This window comes from Hyperolius riggenbachi, chromosome 10, assembly GCF_040937935.1.
Source record: "Hyperolius riggenbachi isolate aHypRig1 chromosome 10, aHypRig1.pri, whole genome shotgun sequence".
Lineage (NCBI taxonomy): Eukaryota > Metazoa > Chordata > Amphibia > Anura > Hyperoliidae > Hyperolius > Hyperolius riggenbachi.
In genome coordinates, this window is record NC_090655.1 from 250,581,276 (window position 1) to 250,597,932 (window position 16,657).

At 44.2% G+C, this 16,657-nt stretch overlaps 1 protein-coding gene across 2 annotated transcripts in view; it reads right to left on the reverse strand.

Annotated features, from left to right (window-relative positions):
- The window catches only part of LOC137535250 (oocyte zinc finger protein XlCOF6-like), a 109,012-nt gene extending 100,344 nt beyond the window's left edge, over nt 1-8,668 (reverse strand). For both annotated transcript variants that reach the window (XM_068257063.1, XM_068257062.1), the window contains exon 1: nt 8,613-8,668. The gene's annotated coding sequence lies outside the window, so the exon portion shown is untranslated. The remainder of the gene's footprint in view (nt 1-8,612) is intronic.
- Nucleotides 8,669-16,657: the final 7,989 nt, after the last annotated feature.

Consider the following 16,657-nt stretch of genomic DNA (forward strand, 5'->3'; position numbering starts at 1 on the left):
CTTTGGTACAAAAGACATCGGTAAAGTCAGAATATGGTGCGGGCAATCCTTCCATTTGCACCTTGGTAACGCAAATAGTCACTTTCTCCAAACAATGATGATGACAGTAGGCGGACAAGCTTAATAGCTGCCCGGAACTCCAGTCAATCTGAGGAGAATGCTTTTGCAACCATGGCATACCAAGGATCACGGTGGAAGTGACCATCTTGAGTACAAAAAACTGTATTTGCTCCCGGTGCAGCACCCCCACCTGACATAACAATACAGGAGTTTGAGACAGAGGTTGTTTTCCCTGCAGTGGAGAGTCATCTACTGCAGTAACAAAAATCTGTCTGTCCAAAGAAACAAAGGGAACACCCAATCTCATAGCGAAAGCATAATCTATGAAATTGGCTGCTGAACCCGAATCTATGAATGCCTGGGTGGGAAAAACTCGATCCTCCGAGGTAATAGAACACGGGAGAAGTAATGTAACACAGGCTCGTCTAGGGTAGTACCTCTAGCTACACCTAGGTGGCACAGTTTTCCGCCTTCATGGGGCAATTCTGTACCACATGGCCCTTCTCTGCACAGTATAAGCAGAGCCTCTCTGCTCGTCTCCGATTTTTCTCTACCTCAGACAACTTGGAATGTCCGATCTGCATCGGCTCGTCCTATGGAGGAGAAGGAGATGAGGAAGATGAGGTGATAGTAACAGGTCTCCCCGTGAATCTACCTCGGGTTTGTCTTTGGTACCGAACCCGGCGATCTATCTTAACAGTGTAACGATCGATGTAACACAGAGAGGATCTGATTATCGGTGATCTGCAGTATCACCGAGAATACAGATATATACCCGATTATTGATGATCTGCAGTATCACCGATAATCAGATATATCTCTAACCTCTGGACACCTGAGTAAGATGAGTGTTTGGTGCAACAGTAATACTTTGAGGAGAGCACCCGTATCGAGGGTGCAAGGCAGTAAGAGATACTGCCCAAGAACAAGCTCCTTCCAATGGCCTGAGGCTCCCCAAGGGGAGGAGTCAGGCTGAGAGTGGGAAGGACCAGAGTGTGAGTGACACCAATGGTGGAGTGTCACTGACAGATCTGTGAACTATCTCTAAACAGAGGAGATAGTTCTCGAGGTCGGACAAGCCAGGTCGGCAACAGACAGACAGATGAGATACAGAGGGAAGAGACTGAATCAGAGTCCTAAGGCAAGCAAGGTTTGGCAACGGAGTATCAGATATAGCGTGGTACCAAATCAGAGATCAGAAGAGAGGTCAGGAAAGCAGAAGGCCGTAACAAATAATCAACAATGTCTAGTCTATAGGTGTGAGCTCCAAGATCATCAACACCCCGGAACTAGTCTGAAGTATAACAGGATGGTAAAGCTAATTCCTAATCTTGGGTGTGAGCTCCGTAGTCATCAACACCCTGGAACTAGTCTGAAGTATAACAGGATGGTAAAGCTTATTCCTAATCTTGGGTGTGAGCTCCGTAGTCATCAACACCCTTGAACTAGTCTGAAGTATAACACAGAAAATACACAGTATTCCTAGTCTTGGGTGTGAGTTCCGTAATCATCAACACCCTGGAACTAGTCTGAAGTATAACAGGATGGTAAAGCTTATTCCTAATCTTGGGTGTGAGCTCCGTAGTCATCAACACCCTTGAACTAGTCTGAAGTATAACACAGAAAATACACAGTATTCCTAGTCTTGGGTGTGAGCTCCGTAGTCATCAACACCCTGGAACTACTCTGAAGTATAACACAGAAAATACACAGTATTCCTAGTCTTGGGTGTGAGCTCCGTAATCATCAACACCCTGGAACTAGTCTGAAGTATAACAGAGATAACACAGATTCTGACAATATGGTCTGAGTGCTTCCACGTAGTGATCGCAATGGCAGACACCAGAGAAGTGACCAGCACCCAGTATATACAGTGGAGGAAAGAATTATTTAACCCCTCACTGATTTTGTAAGTTTGTCCAATGACAAAGAAATGAAAAGTCTCAGAACAGTATCATTTCAATGGTAGGTTTATTTTAACAGTGGCAGATAGCACATCAAAAGGAAAATCGAAAAAATAACCTTAAATAAAAGATAGCAACTGATTTGCATTTCATTGAGTGAAATAAGTTTTTGAACCCCTACCAACCATTAAGAGTTCTGGCTCCCACAGAGTGGTTAGACACTTCTGCTCAATTAGTCACCCTCATTAAGGACACCTGTCTTAACTAGTCACCTGTATAAAAGACACCTGTCCACAGAATCAATCAATCAAGCACACTCCAAACTCTCCAACATGGGAAAGACCAAAGAGCTGTCCAAGGATGTCAGAGACAAAATTGTAGACCTGCACAAGGCTGGAATGGGCTACAAAACCATTAGCAAGAAGCTGGGAGAGAAGGTGACAACTGTTGGTGCGATTGTTCGAAAATGGAAGGAGCACAAAATGACCATCAATCGACCTCGCTCTGGGGCTCCACGCAAGATCTCACCTCGTGGGGTGTCAATGGTTCTGAGAAAGGTGAAAAAGCATCCTAGAACTACACGGGAGGAGTTAGTGAATTACCTCAAATTAGCAGGGACCACAGTCACCAAGAAAACCATTGGAAACACATTACACTGCAATGGATTAAAATCCTGCAGGGCTCGCAAGGTCCCCCTGCTCAAGAAGGCACATGTGCAGGCCCGTCTGAAGTTTGCCAATGAACACCTGAATGATTCTGTGAGTGACTGGGAGAAGGTGCTGTGGTCTGATGAGACCAAAATAGAGCTCTTTGGCATTAACTCAACTCGCTGTGTTTGGAGGAAGAAAAATGCTGCCTATGACCCCAAAACACCGTCCCCACCATCAAGCATGGGGGTGGAAACATTTTGCTTTGGGGGTGTTTTTCTGCTAAGGGCACAGGACAACTTAATCGCATTAACGGGAAAATGGACGGAGCCATGTATCGTGAAATCCTGAACGACAACCTCCTTCCCTCTGCCAGGAAACTGAAAATGGGTCGTGGATGGGTGTTCCAGCATGACAATGACCCAAAACATACAGCAAAGGCAACAAAGGAGTGGCTCAAGAAGAAGCACATTAAGGTCATGGAGTGGCCTAGTCAGTCTCCGGACCTTAATCCAATAGAAAACCTATGGAGGGAGCTCAAGCTCAGAGTTGCACAGAGACAGCCTCGAAACCTTAGGGATTTAGAGATGATCTGCAAAGAGGAGTGGACCAAAATTCCTCCTAAAATGTGTGCAAACTTGGTCATCAATTACAAGAAACGTTTGACCTCTGTGCTTGCAAACAAGGGTTTTTCCACTAAGTATTAAGTCTTTTATTGTTAGAGGGTTCAAAAACTGATTTCACTCAATGAAATGCAAATCAGTTGCTATCTTTTATTTAAGGTTATTTTTTCGATTTTCCTTTTGATGTGCTATCTGCCACTGTTAAAATAAACCTACCATTGAAATGATACTGTTCTGAGACTTTTCATTTCTTTGTCATTGGACAAACTTACAAAATCAGTGAGGGGTCAAATAATTATTTCCTCCACTGTATACTATAGCGCTCTCCAGCGCCTCCCCTAAGTGCTGGACCAATCAGAAATGGTTGAATTGTCAGCTGACCGGCTTGGTCAGCTAACACCCTTCTGGCTGTCATAAAAGTTCTGCCTCTCCACGCACGCGCACGTCCTTCTGAATCTGTGTGGACTATTAGTCCCAGCCACACCAGACATGTGTTGCAATGTATCCGCTGTGCAGGGCGCGGAACCAGCCGCACCGCTATCAGAGCATGCGGCGGTTTCTCCGCGTTCAGCCATGCTGACAGATGTAGGCCTATGCGTGCAAACCACCGCGTCAGATGCGGAATCCGCCGCATTGGACGCGGAATCAGCCGCCTTGCTCTGAGCACCCACGGCGGCTTTTCCGCGTTTTCTCACAAACAGCTAATGAGATCGTGTCATCAATAGTCTTGGGTTCTGGATGGCTTAACATAAGATCGGCCACTGCATCAGACAAACCCGTAAGGAAACAATCCAGAAAGGCAAATGGTCCCCATCTAGCTGACACAGCCCACCTTCTAAACTCTGCAGCGTATGTTACAACGGTGTTATGCCCCTGCCCGAGAGTTTTGAGTTTCCTTTCAGCCGTAATTGCCACGTCGGGGTCGTCATATATAATTGTCATAGATTGAAAAAATTCCTGAACAGACGTTAAAGCTTCATGACCAGTAGGAAGACTGTAAGCCCACGTCTGCGAATCCCCAGATAATAGTGTTTTAATAAAGGTCACCCTCTGACCCTCAGACCCTGATGACGTAGGTCGTAACTCAAAATACGACAGGCAACGGTTTCTGAAATTCTGAAAGTCAGACCTGTGCCCTGAAAACTTTTCTAGGAGAGGTACCCTGGGCTCGGTAACAACAGGGGATGACACTGGTGCATTGGTTGCCTGAAGGGTGCGTACCACCTCAGACAACTGATTGATCTGTGTCTGTTGAGCGTTAACCGTTTTGGTTAGGCCATTAACGGCCGTGGTTAACAGTTCAACTTGACTGCACAGTGTTTCCATAGACATTTATGGTCTGCTGTTCTGTAACGATAAGTGTCAGCAAGTACAAGGTTCTGATTATTTGGTGATCTGCAGTATCACCAATAATGCAGATACTATATCTGATTATGTGGTGATCTGCAGAATCACCAATAATGCAAATATAGTAATACAAAGAATATCGAGACCTTAGTCACACTTTATAGTAATTTAAGTGTAGTGATTGGTGCATACAGTTTATACTGACAGATTTGACTACAGCCCACCAGAGGAGCTGTTGGGCTCTGTCAGTACAGTGAACACCTCACCAGTGACAAGGGCTCACTGGTGAGTAGCGAAGTCAGACTAATCGGGTCGGTAACAGCCAGGCAGATATAGTACAAAATCGGAAGGCAGAGAAGTAACGGTTAACAGGCAGAGTTTGGCAGCAATATCAGATGGGCTAAAGTACAGAATCACTAGAGCAGAGAGAGGTACGAGATTCAGGCAGAGTCGGTAACTAGATAGGATGGGCAAAGGTACAGAATCACTAAAGAGTAAGAACAGTCAAGAACGAGCCAGAGTCATAAACAGATCATACAATAAATAATGCACAAATCCTGGAGCTGTGTGAAATCCCCGGTTTCCTCCCGGATCAAAGCACACCGGATCTAACTAAGGTCTGAGCGCTTACACGAAGTGATCGCAACAGCAGACAAGTTGCAAGTGAATCCTCCGAGCTTAAGAGCCCGAGGAGACCTTGAGGCATGCCCCCCTGCGCCTGGCCAATCCGCAGCAGCGGGCGCAAGGAGTGACGTCAGCCGACCCGCAGGTCAGCTGAGGCATCTCTTCGCCGCATAAAGGCTGCGACGGTGCGCACGCGTCAAAGCGACCTTATGGGCAGCAGACAGACCCGTCCTCAGCGTTCTAGACGCCCGAAACACGGGTAGAGGGCCAGGAGGAGACACGGAGGCAGCTGCAGTGACGGCGTTGTTCGCCGCAGCTGCCCCACTATTTGTGACAGTCGCCTTGTGTACACTTTAGCAGCCTAGCTTTGTAACTTGCAATTTGCATTTTCCTGGCTCTTGGACATGAGACACACAGCACTCCCATTGTGTTAACTTGCTGCTGTTCGTTTTGGCAAGAATTGTATATTATGAACTGACTGTATTACAGCATAAATAGTGGTGAATCAGTGGTGAATGTATTGCCAGGAGCCCACTGTAAAAATCCAGATCAAGTGTGGTTGAGTGGTAGTTATGTAGCGAACATCAGATTATTAGTTTGCAAACGTAAATTTAGCTTTAGTGATAAAGTCAGGTGAGCTAGTAATTGTTTTTACTAACTAACACGTCCAGGACGTAAATGTTAGTCCTCTCGGGCCGCAATCTTTGTGTAATGGTGTGCAGTGGTCACCCTGCTTGTGCGCACGTTCATAGGAGTGCACACGATTGTGGTTTTCCAGCACCTATGGTCAGGCTGAGGTCAAGTGACAGAGATAATTTACAGCATGTGCAACAATCACCTCAAACTGTAGGCCCTGCCAGTGAGGCCTTATACAGGGCAGTAGTTAATACTAGATGACATAGTAGTAGTGGTGAAGGATTATTGGGTTATCTAGTTGGTGCACTACTAGGACCAGCAGACCTGTCTGAAACAGCTAACGTGTGCACTGGACACATGGAAAAGCAATATAACAATAGCAAGAAAAACAGTCCTTACAAGGGCGATTGGGTGAACTGCTGTAGCACTAGCAGCACTGCACCTGTCTCCAACAGCTAAAGTGCACTGTTGACACAATGACCAGCAATATCACAATAAAAAATACAGCCCTTACAAGGGCTATAGGGTTTTCTAGATGGTGAACTAGTACTGTAGCAGCAAGAAACTGCACTAAACCCACAGAACACAGAAACCTAACTAATGCTCTCCGTCAGCAGCACAGCTCTCCCTAGTACCTAATCTGCCTAGCACAGAAGCCAAACGCAGAATGGAAAATGGGCTGCTGTGCTGGCTTTTTATAGGGGGGTCCTGGAGGTAGATAAAGCTGATTAGCTGCCATGTGTCTGCTGACTCTGGGGTAAGGGGTCAATTTTTGGCTCCTTGAATACATATGAGGGGCGGATCATACTCGCCATGTATTCGGTGGGTGAATGGGCGAATATCCGATGTTCGCCAGGAAATGTCCGCCAGCGAACAGTTTGGGCCATCACTATTGAGTATATGGGGGAATGGTTCTTGACAGGTTCCCTTAGGAAGTGAAAAGAACAATACCGGCCCTGATCCTAGCCTGTGGAAAGGAGCCAGTGTTCTCTCATACTACCACCCTGGAGATCCTTGCCAGAAATGTCACTTTACAATGGGAAAAAATGTCTAAAAATAAAAGCCTGAATTAAGATTCCTATCCAACATGGATGGTCAGTGAGATGGTAAATGGAATACCTCCCATAATTTTGAGATAAGGAAAAGGGACACTTTAAAGTGGACCTGAACTCTTGCACAGGATACAAGGAAAACAGAAATGCACCCTGTATGTATTTAAATAGTTTTGCCTGTGTAATTCCCCAATGAAAGGGATCTATAAGCCCTTTCATTGATCGCTGGGCTAAAGGCCGGCGGCGGGAGCACGCATGGGGGGCCCGCGGGAGTGCGCGCAGCCTAATTGGATGAAAATTTTCGTCCAGTTAGGCTTAAGTGGTTAAAGTGGACCAGAACTCTTGCACAGAATACAAAGAAAAAATAACAGAAATGCACCCTGTATGTATTTAAATAGTTTAGCCTGTGTAATTCCCCCTCATTTGTGTCTAATCCCTAGTTGTGATTTTATAATCCCCCCCCCCCCGTGTCACATGACTGCCTATGGAAGATAAGCCCCTTTTACAGTACAAGCTGTAAACAATATGTCTGCTTCCATGAATCAGGAAGTAGAAACTGTCCAGATGTATTTTAGGATTTGTATCAGCTGCAACAAAGAAATGTTTTTTTGTGTAAAGGTTATTATGCTGTTGTGTATCTTTTAGAGCAGAGAGGAGTTCTGAGTTCAGGTCCGCTTTAAGCAAGACCCCTACCCCCCCCCCCCCCCCCCCCGCATCAGGCATATCACAAAGAACTCAAAAGCAAAACTTTGTTTTATCAATTTAAATTGTTTTATCATTCAAACCACACTGGTCTTTTCTATCTTCAGTTGATTTCCTTTATATTAACATTTGAAAATAAGAAATATATCAATTCAAATGATGAGAATAAAGTTTACCTTAGTATAGGATCTGTGTTATTTATCCTAAATCAGGCTTCTGTGTTGTTAATAAAGTTTAGAGTCAGGTAAACACATTTTCAGTAGAAAAATACATATATTTACATAGACCTTAACATCAGTCCTGAAAGAAAACCTGTAACAAAAAAAAGTCTCCCCTGGGGGGTACTCACCTCGGGTGGGGGAAGCCTCCAGATCCTATTGAGGCTTCCTCCGTCCTCCTCTGTCCCATGGCGGCGGCGATAGAGCTCCCCGAACAGCGGGGATGTAAATATTTATCTTCCCGGCTCCAGTGCAGGCGCAGTATTGGCTCTCTGCTCGGAGATAGGCAGAAATAGCCGATCGCTGTTGGCCCGTTCTACTGCGCAGGCGCAAGTCTCCTGCACCTGCGTAGTAGAGCGGACCCGACAGACATCGGCAATTTTCGCATATCTCCATGCAGAGAGCTGCAACAGCGCCTAAATCAGCTCTTATCAGCGCTTGTCAGGCTTGCCGAGGGAGGATTCCGGGACACTTCGGGGAAGCCAGCGCTGGATTGCCTGCAGCTACAGGGGAGGGGGAAGCCTCATTGGGACCCTGAGGCTTCCCCCTACCGAGGTGAATACCCCCCCAGGGGGACTTTTTTTTGTTACAGGTTCTCTTAAAGAAAGAGGGAAACATGAAGAAGAAAAGAGGGACAGTTTGGAGCTATGTCTTGGTTCCCTTTAGAAGCTGACCTCTTGTTGTGGCAGAACATCAGACTATGACTGTGGTGGGCACATTACATTGTGAGACCCACTAGGGAATTGCACATTGCACTCCAATAGGTGCTGCAGAATAAATAATATAGAATAAATATTACCTCGTCTTCCAGCAGCAGCAGCAGCAGCAGCAGTAATGTCTCCTCTTCCTCTGACTTCCTCCTCTAACCCGGATATTCCGGCGTGTGACAACGCCATCTTGTGGAGAATATGCAAACTGCAGCCTTCAATGTGATGCACTCCCCTTCTTTTGTCATACATTTTACCAGTTATTCCATATCCACATTATGCCTGGAACTACCCTCAGAACACTATGGAAGAGACAGAACATGTATGGAAAACTAATGCCTCTATCTTCTTCATTTCCCCTCTTTCACAACTCATGTACAGAACAGATCTACATGTGGGTCCATCTGAAAAATATAATTGAATAATGGCGCACGGTGTTGCCACGAATCCGTTTGACGCTTATCACTATTTATCGTTAAAGTCTTATCACTATTCAACATTAAAGCCTTTTTGTTATTTAGTGTTAACACACAGAACCCTCTTTGTACCTATCCCTAACCCTAAGACCCCCCTGGTAGTGCCTAACCTTAACCACCCCCCTGGTGGTGCCTAAACCTAACCAGCCCCCTGGTGGTACCTAACCCTAACCACCCCCCTGGTGGTGCCTAACCCTAAGACCCCCCTGGTGGTGCCTAACCTTAACCACCCCCCTGGTGGTGCCTAACCCTAACCAGCCCCCTGATGGTACCTAACCACCCCCTGGTGGTGCCTAACCCTTACCACCCTCCTGGTGGTGCCTAACCCTAAGACCCCCCTGGTGGTGCCTAACCTTAACCACCCCCTGGTGGTGCCTAACCCTAACCAGCCCCCTGGTGGTACCTAATCACCCCCCTGGTGGTGCCTAACCCTAACCACCCCCCTGGTGGTGCCTAACCCTAAGCATCCCCCTGGTAGTGCCTAACCCTAAGACCTCCCTGGTGGTGCCTAACCCTAAATCTCCCCTGGTGGTGCCTAACCCTAAGCTTGACAGTGTTACATTAAATCCATTCACGGTTTTGCAGTTAAATAATGTCTGCTGTTTGGCATATGAACGGCACTTTTGATAAATAACGTTACTGTGTGCCGTTATTCTTCTTGTTTCCCTGTGCGCCATTATTATGCAGTACTAACGATAGATAGCGATAAGCGTATCTTTTTAATGCGGCGCCATTTTTATGCATAGGCGCTGTGCGCCATTATTCACTGATTCGCTACATGTATGTATACAGGTATTTCTATACAAAAACGTGTTTGTGAGACTAAACCTTACTCACATCTCCTACACTGATATGCTGCTGACTGACAAACGTTACTATGAAGGTAAAGCAGTGACAGTGGAGAGGCCTCTGTGGCTTGCATTAGGAATCTCATGCAGCCTCTGCATCCCCTATTGCTACGCCAGTGGTGGCCTGACAAGAGGCTGTCACACAAATGTCACCAGAGACTGAGACAGGAGCGGAGAGATGTCACCAGAGGAGTCCCTGAGAGCCACACACAGCACATCAGTGCCCATTGCTGAGTACAGATCAGCCGGTATAACAACTCTGCTACCCAAAGCAGTGACACCTTGTGTATCAAGTGACAACAGCATGAGATGGGCTGACAATCATGTAATCTCTATATTCCATTCATTACACAGAAGACATAGCAAGTGTTCCATCTGAGAAATGGCAATCTATGTATCATTAACAATATACCCTTATTTACTTTATTATCAGGTCTGCAGAGGGAGATACTGCTTGCTTGGCAGTTGGAAAGTTATTATTTCCCACAATGCAATGAGGTTCACAGACAGAAAACTGTCAGGACCATGGTCATGACATCACACTGTGGGAGGAGTTTCACCACAATATCTGCCTGGCCATACAAACCCTCCTCTGCCCCAGATGATCTATTCGAGAAAAGGCAAAGATTTCTCATGGGAATGGGGGTATCAGCTACTGCTCCCCAATATTGGCAGGAATAACCTACAACGTCCTGCCTAGATCTTGCTCTAAGCCAGACCCTCAGCATCAACTGTAGAGAGTTAAAGAGGAACTCCAGCGAAAATAATGTAATAAAAAAAAAGTACTTTTTTAAATCCCTGATTTACATTCTGACATTTATCACATGGTGGCATTTTTACTGCTATGGGTGATGTAGCTGCTGCTTTTTTTGGCAGTTGGAAACAGCTGTAAACAGCTATTATACACAATGCAACTAGGTTCACAAACAGGAAACTGCCAGGAGTGCCACGGTCCTCAGAGTTTCTTGTGGGAGGGGTTTTACCACAGTATCAGCCATACAGAGCCCCCAAATGATCCGTTTGAGAAAAGGAATACATTTCTCATGTAAAAGGGGTTTCAGCTACTGATTGGGATGAAGTTCAATTTTTGGTCACGGTTTCTCTTTATGAAACTGATGGGATGATACAGATGCCTCCAGAGCTGGATACACAGAGTGAGACCTCAGAAGCCAGTTCACCAAGTCTCTAGAGAGGTCTTCTAAGTCAGGGGCATCCCAACCCGCTAGATGTTGCAGTTGTGCAGCCATAAAATAGTACTGTTAGTCCCCCCATCCTTAGGATAGGGGCATGTAAAAGGGGCGCTGGACATTTGGGTGCCGCTAGTCCCCCCCCCCCCCCCCATAGGCTGTAATGGGAATTACGGCTATAGCGACACTCAGAGGGTAATTTGGGTGTTGGCAAAACATGGAGCATAAATTATGAATAAAAACCCAGTGCAATTCAGCCACCAGCTGGCAGCCCAATTGCATCTTCTGAGTCCATGGCGGCCTGGAGGGGGAATAGTAATTAACACTGCCGGTACTTTTGCAGGAGCAGGTTCAGTTTCACCCTGCGCCCAAATCTCCCGGTGCCATTTTTGCATGTATGCCCTTAGGATACTGCAGATATTTTTTATTCGATAATAATTCACATATTAGTTAATTAATATTTACAAAATCCCCAAGGTGAGCCAGACAAGTGAATTATGCATAATATATAAGAGTTTTGGCACCATCATCATTTTAACCAGGATAGCTCTAGCCACTCACGCTTGTGTGAGCTCCCGTCTAATCTCGCTCCTCGTGAGATGATGCCATATGGCGTGACTGAGGAACGAGAGAGCCACTCTGCGGCTGCCATTCTGTGTTAGGTGGTCACAGAATGGTTAAGAAGGAGACCCAAGTAAAATCCAAATGTATTTATGGTGGTGAAAGTCTGTCATAACGAACCAAAAGTATCCCCTGAAAACAAGAGGGAGTCATCTGCAAACATAATGTCCAAATTAGAATCCTTTATCTCCCTGGATCACCATTTCAGCCAGTGGCTCTATAGCCCGGGTGCACAACAAGGGCGATACCGGGCATCCCTGTCTGGTGCCCCTTATATGTTATAATGTTATAGTTTCCAAGATTCACCCAATAACTTCCAGACAGGCCACATGGGGTACAATCCAATTCCCTCTCTCCTGAGTTCTCTCCTAGGTGATATTTTCACATCTTATCAATAAAATGCCTTTTAAGCCACCAGCAAGCAAGAAAACATACAGGATAATTTTTACAGAACCTTTTTACCTACTTTTTGTTTTTTTGACTCTATTCTTCATCCACCCATCCTCTAGTCAGGCCAACATTAAAAATCCTGCTCTGGGTGGTTACAAAATGGCCTCTCTCTGCCTTCCCCCCCGGTATGACTGTATCTTGGTTTGATAAGAACAATCTAAATATCAAGACCCAGAATCCCCAGTATTTTAAAGAACCCTAAACAGGATGAAGTTACAAAAAATGGACCCTAGAAATAAGGACATACAAGATTCAAACATTCTTGAAAAACATATTTTATTAAATAAGAAAATTAGATAAACCACTCTTTAGAATATATGAACTTCTAGGTATACTGAAAATGTTACTAGTCTTCCACCTTACTGTGAAAAATGGGAAAAAGATCTAGAGTCAAACCTTAAAAAGAGTTGGCCGCAAACATGGTCCAACATTTGGAAAGTTCATAATACAAGGTTACAATTGATAGAGTTTAAAACAATTGCCAGATGGTATAATATTCCTATTATGATTCAGAAATTTCCCAAAGTGCCAGGTATTGGAGGTGTGGACAGGAGGGTGGGAATGTGCTGCACATGTGGTGGTCTTGTGTCACAGTTAAAAGATTTGGGGATAACATATCTACCTTTGACAAAAATGTATTAGAGGAAGACTTTGTTCTCACAGCACGTGATGCGATCCTTAGCTGTGCTGAAAATAACAAAAGTATTAGAAATTCTCTAATTAAAGAAATCAGCACGATGGTTGCTAAAAATATGATAATCAATAACTGGGAGAGCCCCAATCCTCCGACTCTGAATGAACGGATCACCAGTATGGATGTCCTTTGTGATAGTGAGACGTTTGTCCACTGTAATTCCGGATATGATTGTTCCAACACAGCATATAGGATCTGGAGGCAACTTACAGTAAACATTAGATAAGAATTGTAGACAGGCCTCCCGGATAAGAAAAGGCAATGTTTATTTTATTGCATGAAGAGGTGAAATTACTGAGACAGGGGATGAGCATGCAAGGAAGGGAATATGAATGGAGGTTAGGATGTTGTAAGGGAAGTAAGAGGATGGAAGTCTAGTGTGCGTCCTCTGTGTGATGACTGTTAATATGACTGGTTATGCACACGTGTGGGATGAGATCACCTGATGTAACTAGCTGTACCAAAAAGATGTATGATATTGTAATAGGTTTGCTGAGCTTCAAGTGTGGAGATGAATGTGGAGGATTGATGAGGTATGACTTTAATAACACTATTGATAACGCAAATTATTATTCTGACCTGTAGCAGTTGAATATTCACACTGGTAGAACTTATCTAAACATCATGGTGGAAGAAAACAGTGATGTTAGTACATGTGATTCCCCCTGCTGTGCTCCTCTGTGCTGTGTTTCTGTGTTGGCTGCTTTCTTTTTCTCTTCTTTTGTTTTTTTTTTTCTCTTTTTTTTAGGTTAGTTTTCCTTTTCCTATTGCTGTAGGAGTCACGTTGATGTGTACTTTGATGTATTGGCCCTTCATGGGGTGACCACAGAACGTGGGTTCTGGTGAATATGCCTGCGTGGATGTATGGTTTGTGGCTGATTGTTTCGTGGTGGAGTTGGGGTTAGGTAAACTATCTTTATTGGACATTTGGGGTCTGCTATGTAGGGATTCTGCTCTATAGTATTTTCCCTTAGAAATAGATTCTTTATGGAGAAGAAAAGATAATAATAGGAAAACCCCCAAATTATCAAATAAAACTAGCTTAATTACCTCAAACCATGATGATAACACCACACAACTCAGGAGTGCGGCAAGATTAATGTTGTGACACCACTAGCTGAGAACTCATCAATCTGTGCGCGTTTACTGAGTTTGAAAAAAAAGATAACTAGAGCTTCCTTAAAGGAGGCAGGAACCACTCTCTCTATCTAATGTAAATAGTAAGAAGGACAACAATGGCCCCCTAAGAGAACATTATCTACAGTTCCATGGTGGTAGCTATAAAGGCACCCTTGCTGAGGTACTGTCATCTATACGGAAGGGAGTGAGAAAAGTAAATATAGAAAAAGAACTGTATCGCATGGAAACCATGTGGATCTATAAACTCAGAACTCTCCCACCCCATAGCCTTAACTCTGAGCTAGAGCTTTCTGTGTATCTGGACTGAGGGCACTGGTGCTGCACAGTACACCTAGACATAAACGACCTGTGTGCAATGCTGTGATACTTGCTCTGGTGCTGCTTGCTGTTTTGGACCTACCTAATGGATTTCTTATCTGAATGGTTTGTTTTGTAATCAGTAATATATACTTTAAAATTGCTTTGCCTACTTGGGGGTGGGTCCTACTCAGCTAGATGCACAGGAGGGGCGGACTCATAGGCGGCACTGATGGGTCTTAATACTATATGCATGCATTACAACACTGAAACTTGATTTAACTGTGTTCTGGTAGTATCATTGGTGCTTATTACAGCTCTAACAACAAAACTACAAGCAGGCTTGCTGTGAACTGCAGTACTAACTTTTTGCTGAACAGCTGTCAGCCATAATCCAATATATTTTCTTTTTTATATATTTTTGCATCTGCCATCTAGTAGAGAGATACAAAGCCCAATAACTAAGTTCACTGCTTCAGGAGTTATCCTTAATTGCATGGAGAGTGTGTCAGCAGCAATGCGTGCATATGATGCCTGTGTGAGTGGGAGGGGGGTTCTAGGACACTCCTTTACAAACTTCTCCAATTGTTTTAGTGTTTTTAAATGTGTGTGCTTTGATAATGTCTTGGAATGGTGTCCACAATAAACTTTATACTGATTTTTGGTAAGTGTGGCCTGATGTGACTCTTTGCTTGCGCTCCCATCTAAGTTCATATGTTGAGTTGCAGGCCCACCATATATATTTGAGTGTACATGAAAATGGTTATATAATTTATCCTACGCGTACACAGCATCAATACTGATCCGCATAGTGAGGGCCAATTTTTCCCCCTTGTCAGCAACCACTCTCTCTCCAAGACCATATTCAAGATGTTATTTTATTTAGGAATCAACAGCTGCAAATTGTAAATATTTAATTAGAAAAACTTCTTCACAAGGTATCAAAGTTTATGACAATTGTTTAACTACAGCTGATGTAGCTGACGGTTGTGCTCATGTTTAAAATATTTCCCACACTCTGAACCAGAAAAAAGCTGCTCACCAGGGGAGACATTTCTGATGTAGCTGAAGGTTCTGACTTTGTTTAAAAAGATTTCCCACACTCTGAACATGAAAAGTCTGCTCACCAGTGTTACATCTCTGATGTATGTGAAGGCATCACTTCTGTCTAAAAGATTTTGTACACTCTGAACATGAAAAAAAACATTGTTAGATAACTGCTGCAGCTGAAGGTTTAAACGATTTACATCAGTCTGTACTTTACAATGTCCATTCACCAGTGTGACATTGCTGAACACACTCTGAACATGTAAAGGGCCTTTCACCAATGTGAGTTTTCTGATGACTAAGGAGGTTTGCTTTGAGTGCAAACCCTTTCCCACACTCTGAACAGGTAAATGGCTCCTCACCAGTATGAGATCTCTGATACCTAAGAAGCAAGAAGTTTTAAATCAGGATGATACCATTTATTGGCTAACTAAAAATGAATAAAAATAAGCAAGTTTTCGGCCTTGCAGCCTTCGTCGGGCTTATATCCTGTTAGTGTGCAGGCTGGTGGTACAGACAGCTTTATACATGCAACATCAAAAGGGAAAACAGATATTTTTTTCAAGCATAAATACATGTCATTAAGATGCCTTAATTCAACCAGACCATCTTAATGGGGTGAGAGGTTGTTAGCTGAGATAAGAATCCTTGTTTACTCCCTGCTCACAGACCTGGGATTAGGATTGACCCAGAGGTATCGTAAATTCTTAGTTCACAAGTTCAGCTAGAATGGCTGAGAAAGTTTAAATATCATGAGCCTCATATCAATATAAGAAGTTGTTGTCCTTATTATGCCAGCAACATCCCCAGGACTGAACTCCTGAAATATAAGCAAAACCAGAAAGAGGAACGTGTCCCTTTGGTTGTCACCTACAACCCACACCTGGAAATCTTAAGGAGGATTGCTAAGGAACTTCATCCCATTTTACACAAGGATCACAGACTGAGAACGATATTCCCTAAACCTCCACTCTTGTCATATCGGCAACCACACAATCTAAAACAGATGATTGTCAAGAGTTCTTTGAATAGGCCTCAACAAAACGGAACATCACCCTGCCGACAAAAAATATGTGGGACCTGCAGACACATTTACTCCACTGACAGGGTAACGATACCAGGTTCACAACAGGAGTACAGAGTACAAGGTACATTTTCCTGTGGTTCCACCAATCTGGTATATCTGATCATGTGTGCTAAATGCCCCAATGTTATGTACGTCGGAAAAACTAGACAAACTCTGCGCAAACGTATGAATGGACACAGGCACACTATTAATGATACCAAATCTGGACTCCCAGTTGCTACACACTTTCGGTCCAACGAACACAGCATGGATGATCTTCGTGTCACTGCCCTGAAGGGTGGCTTCAAGAC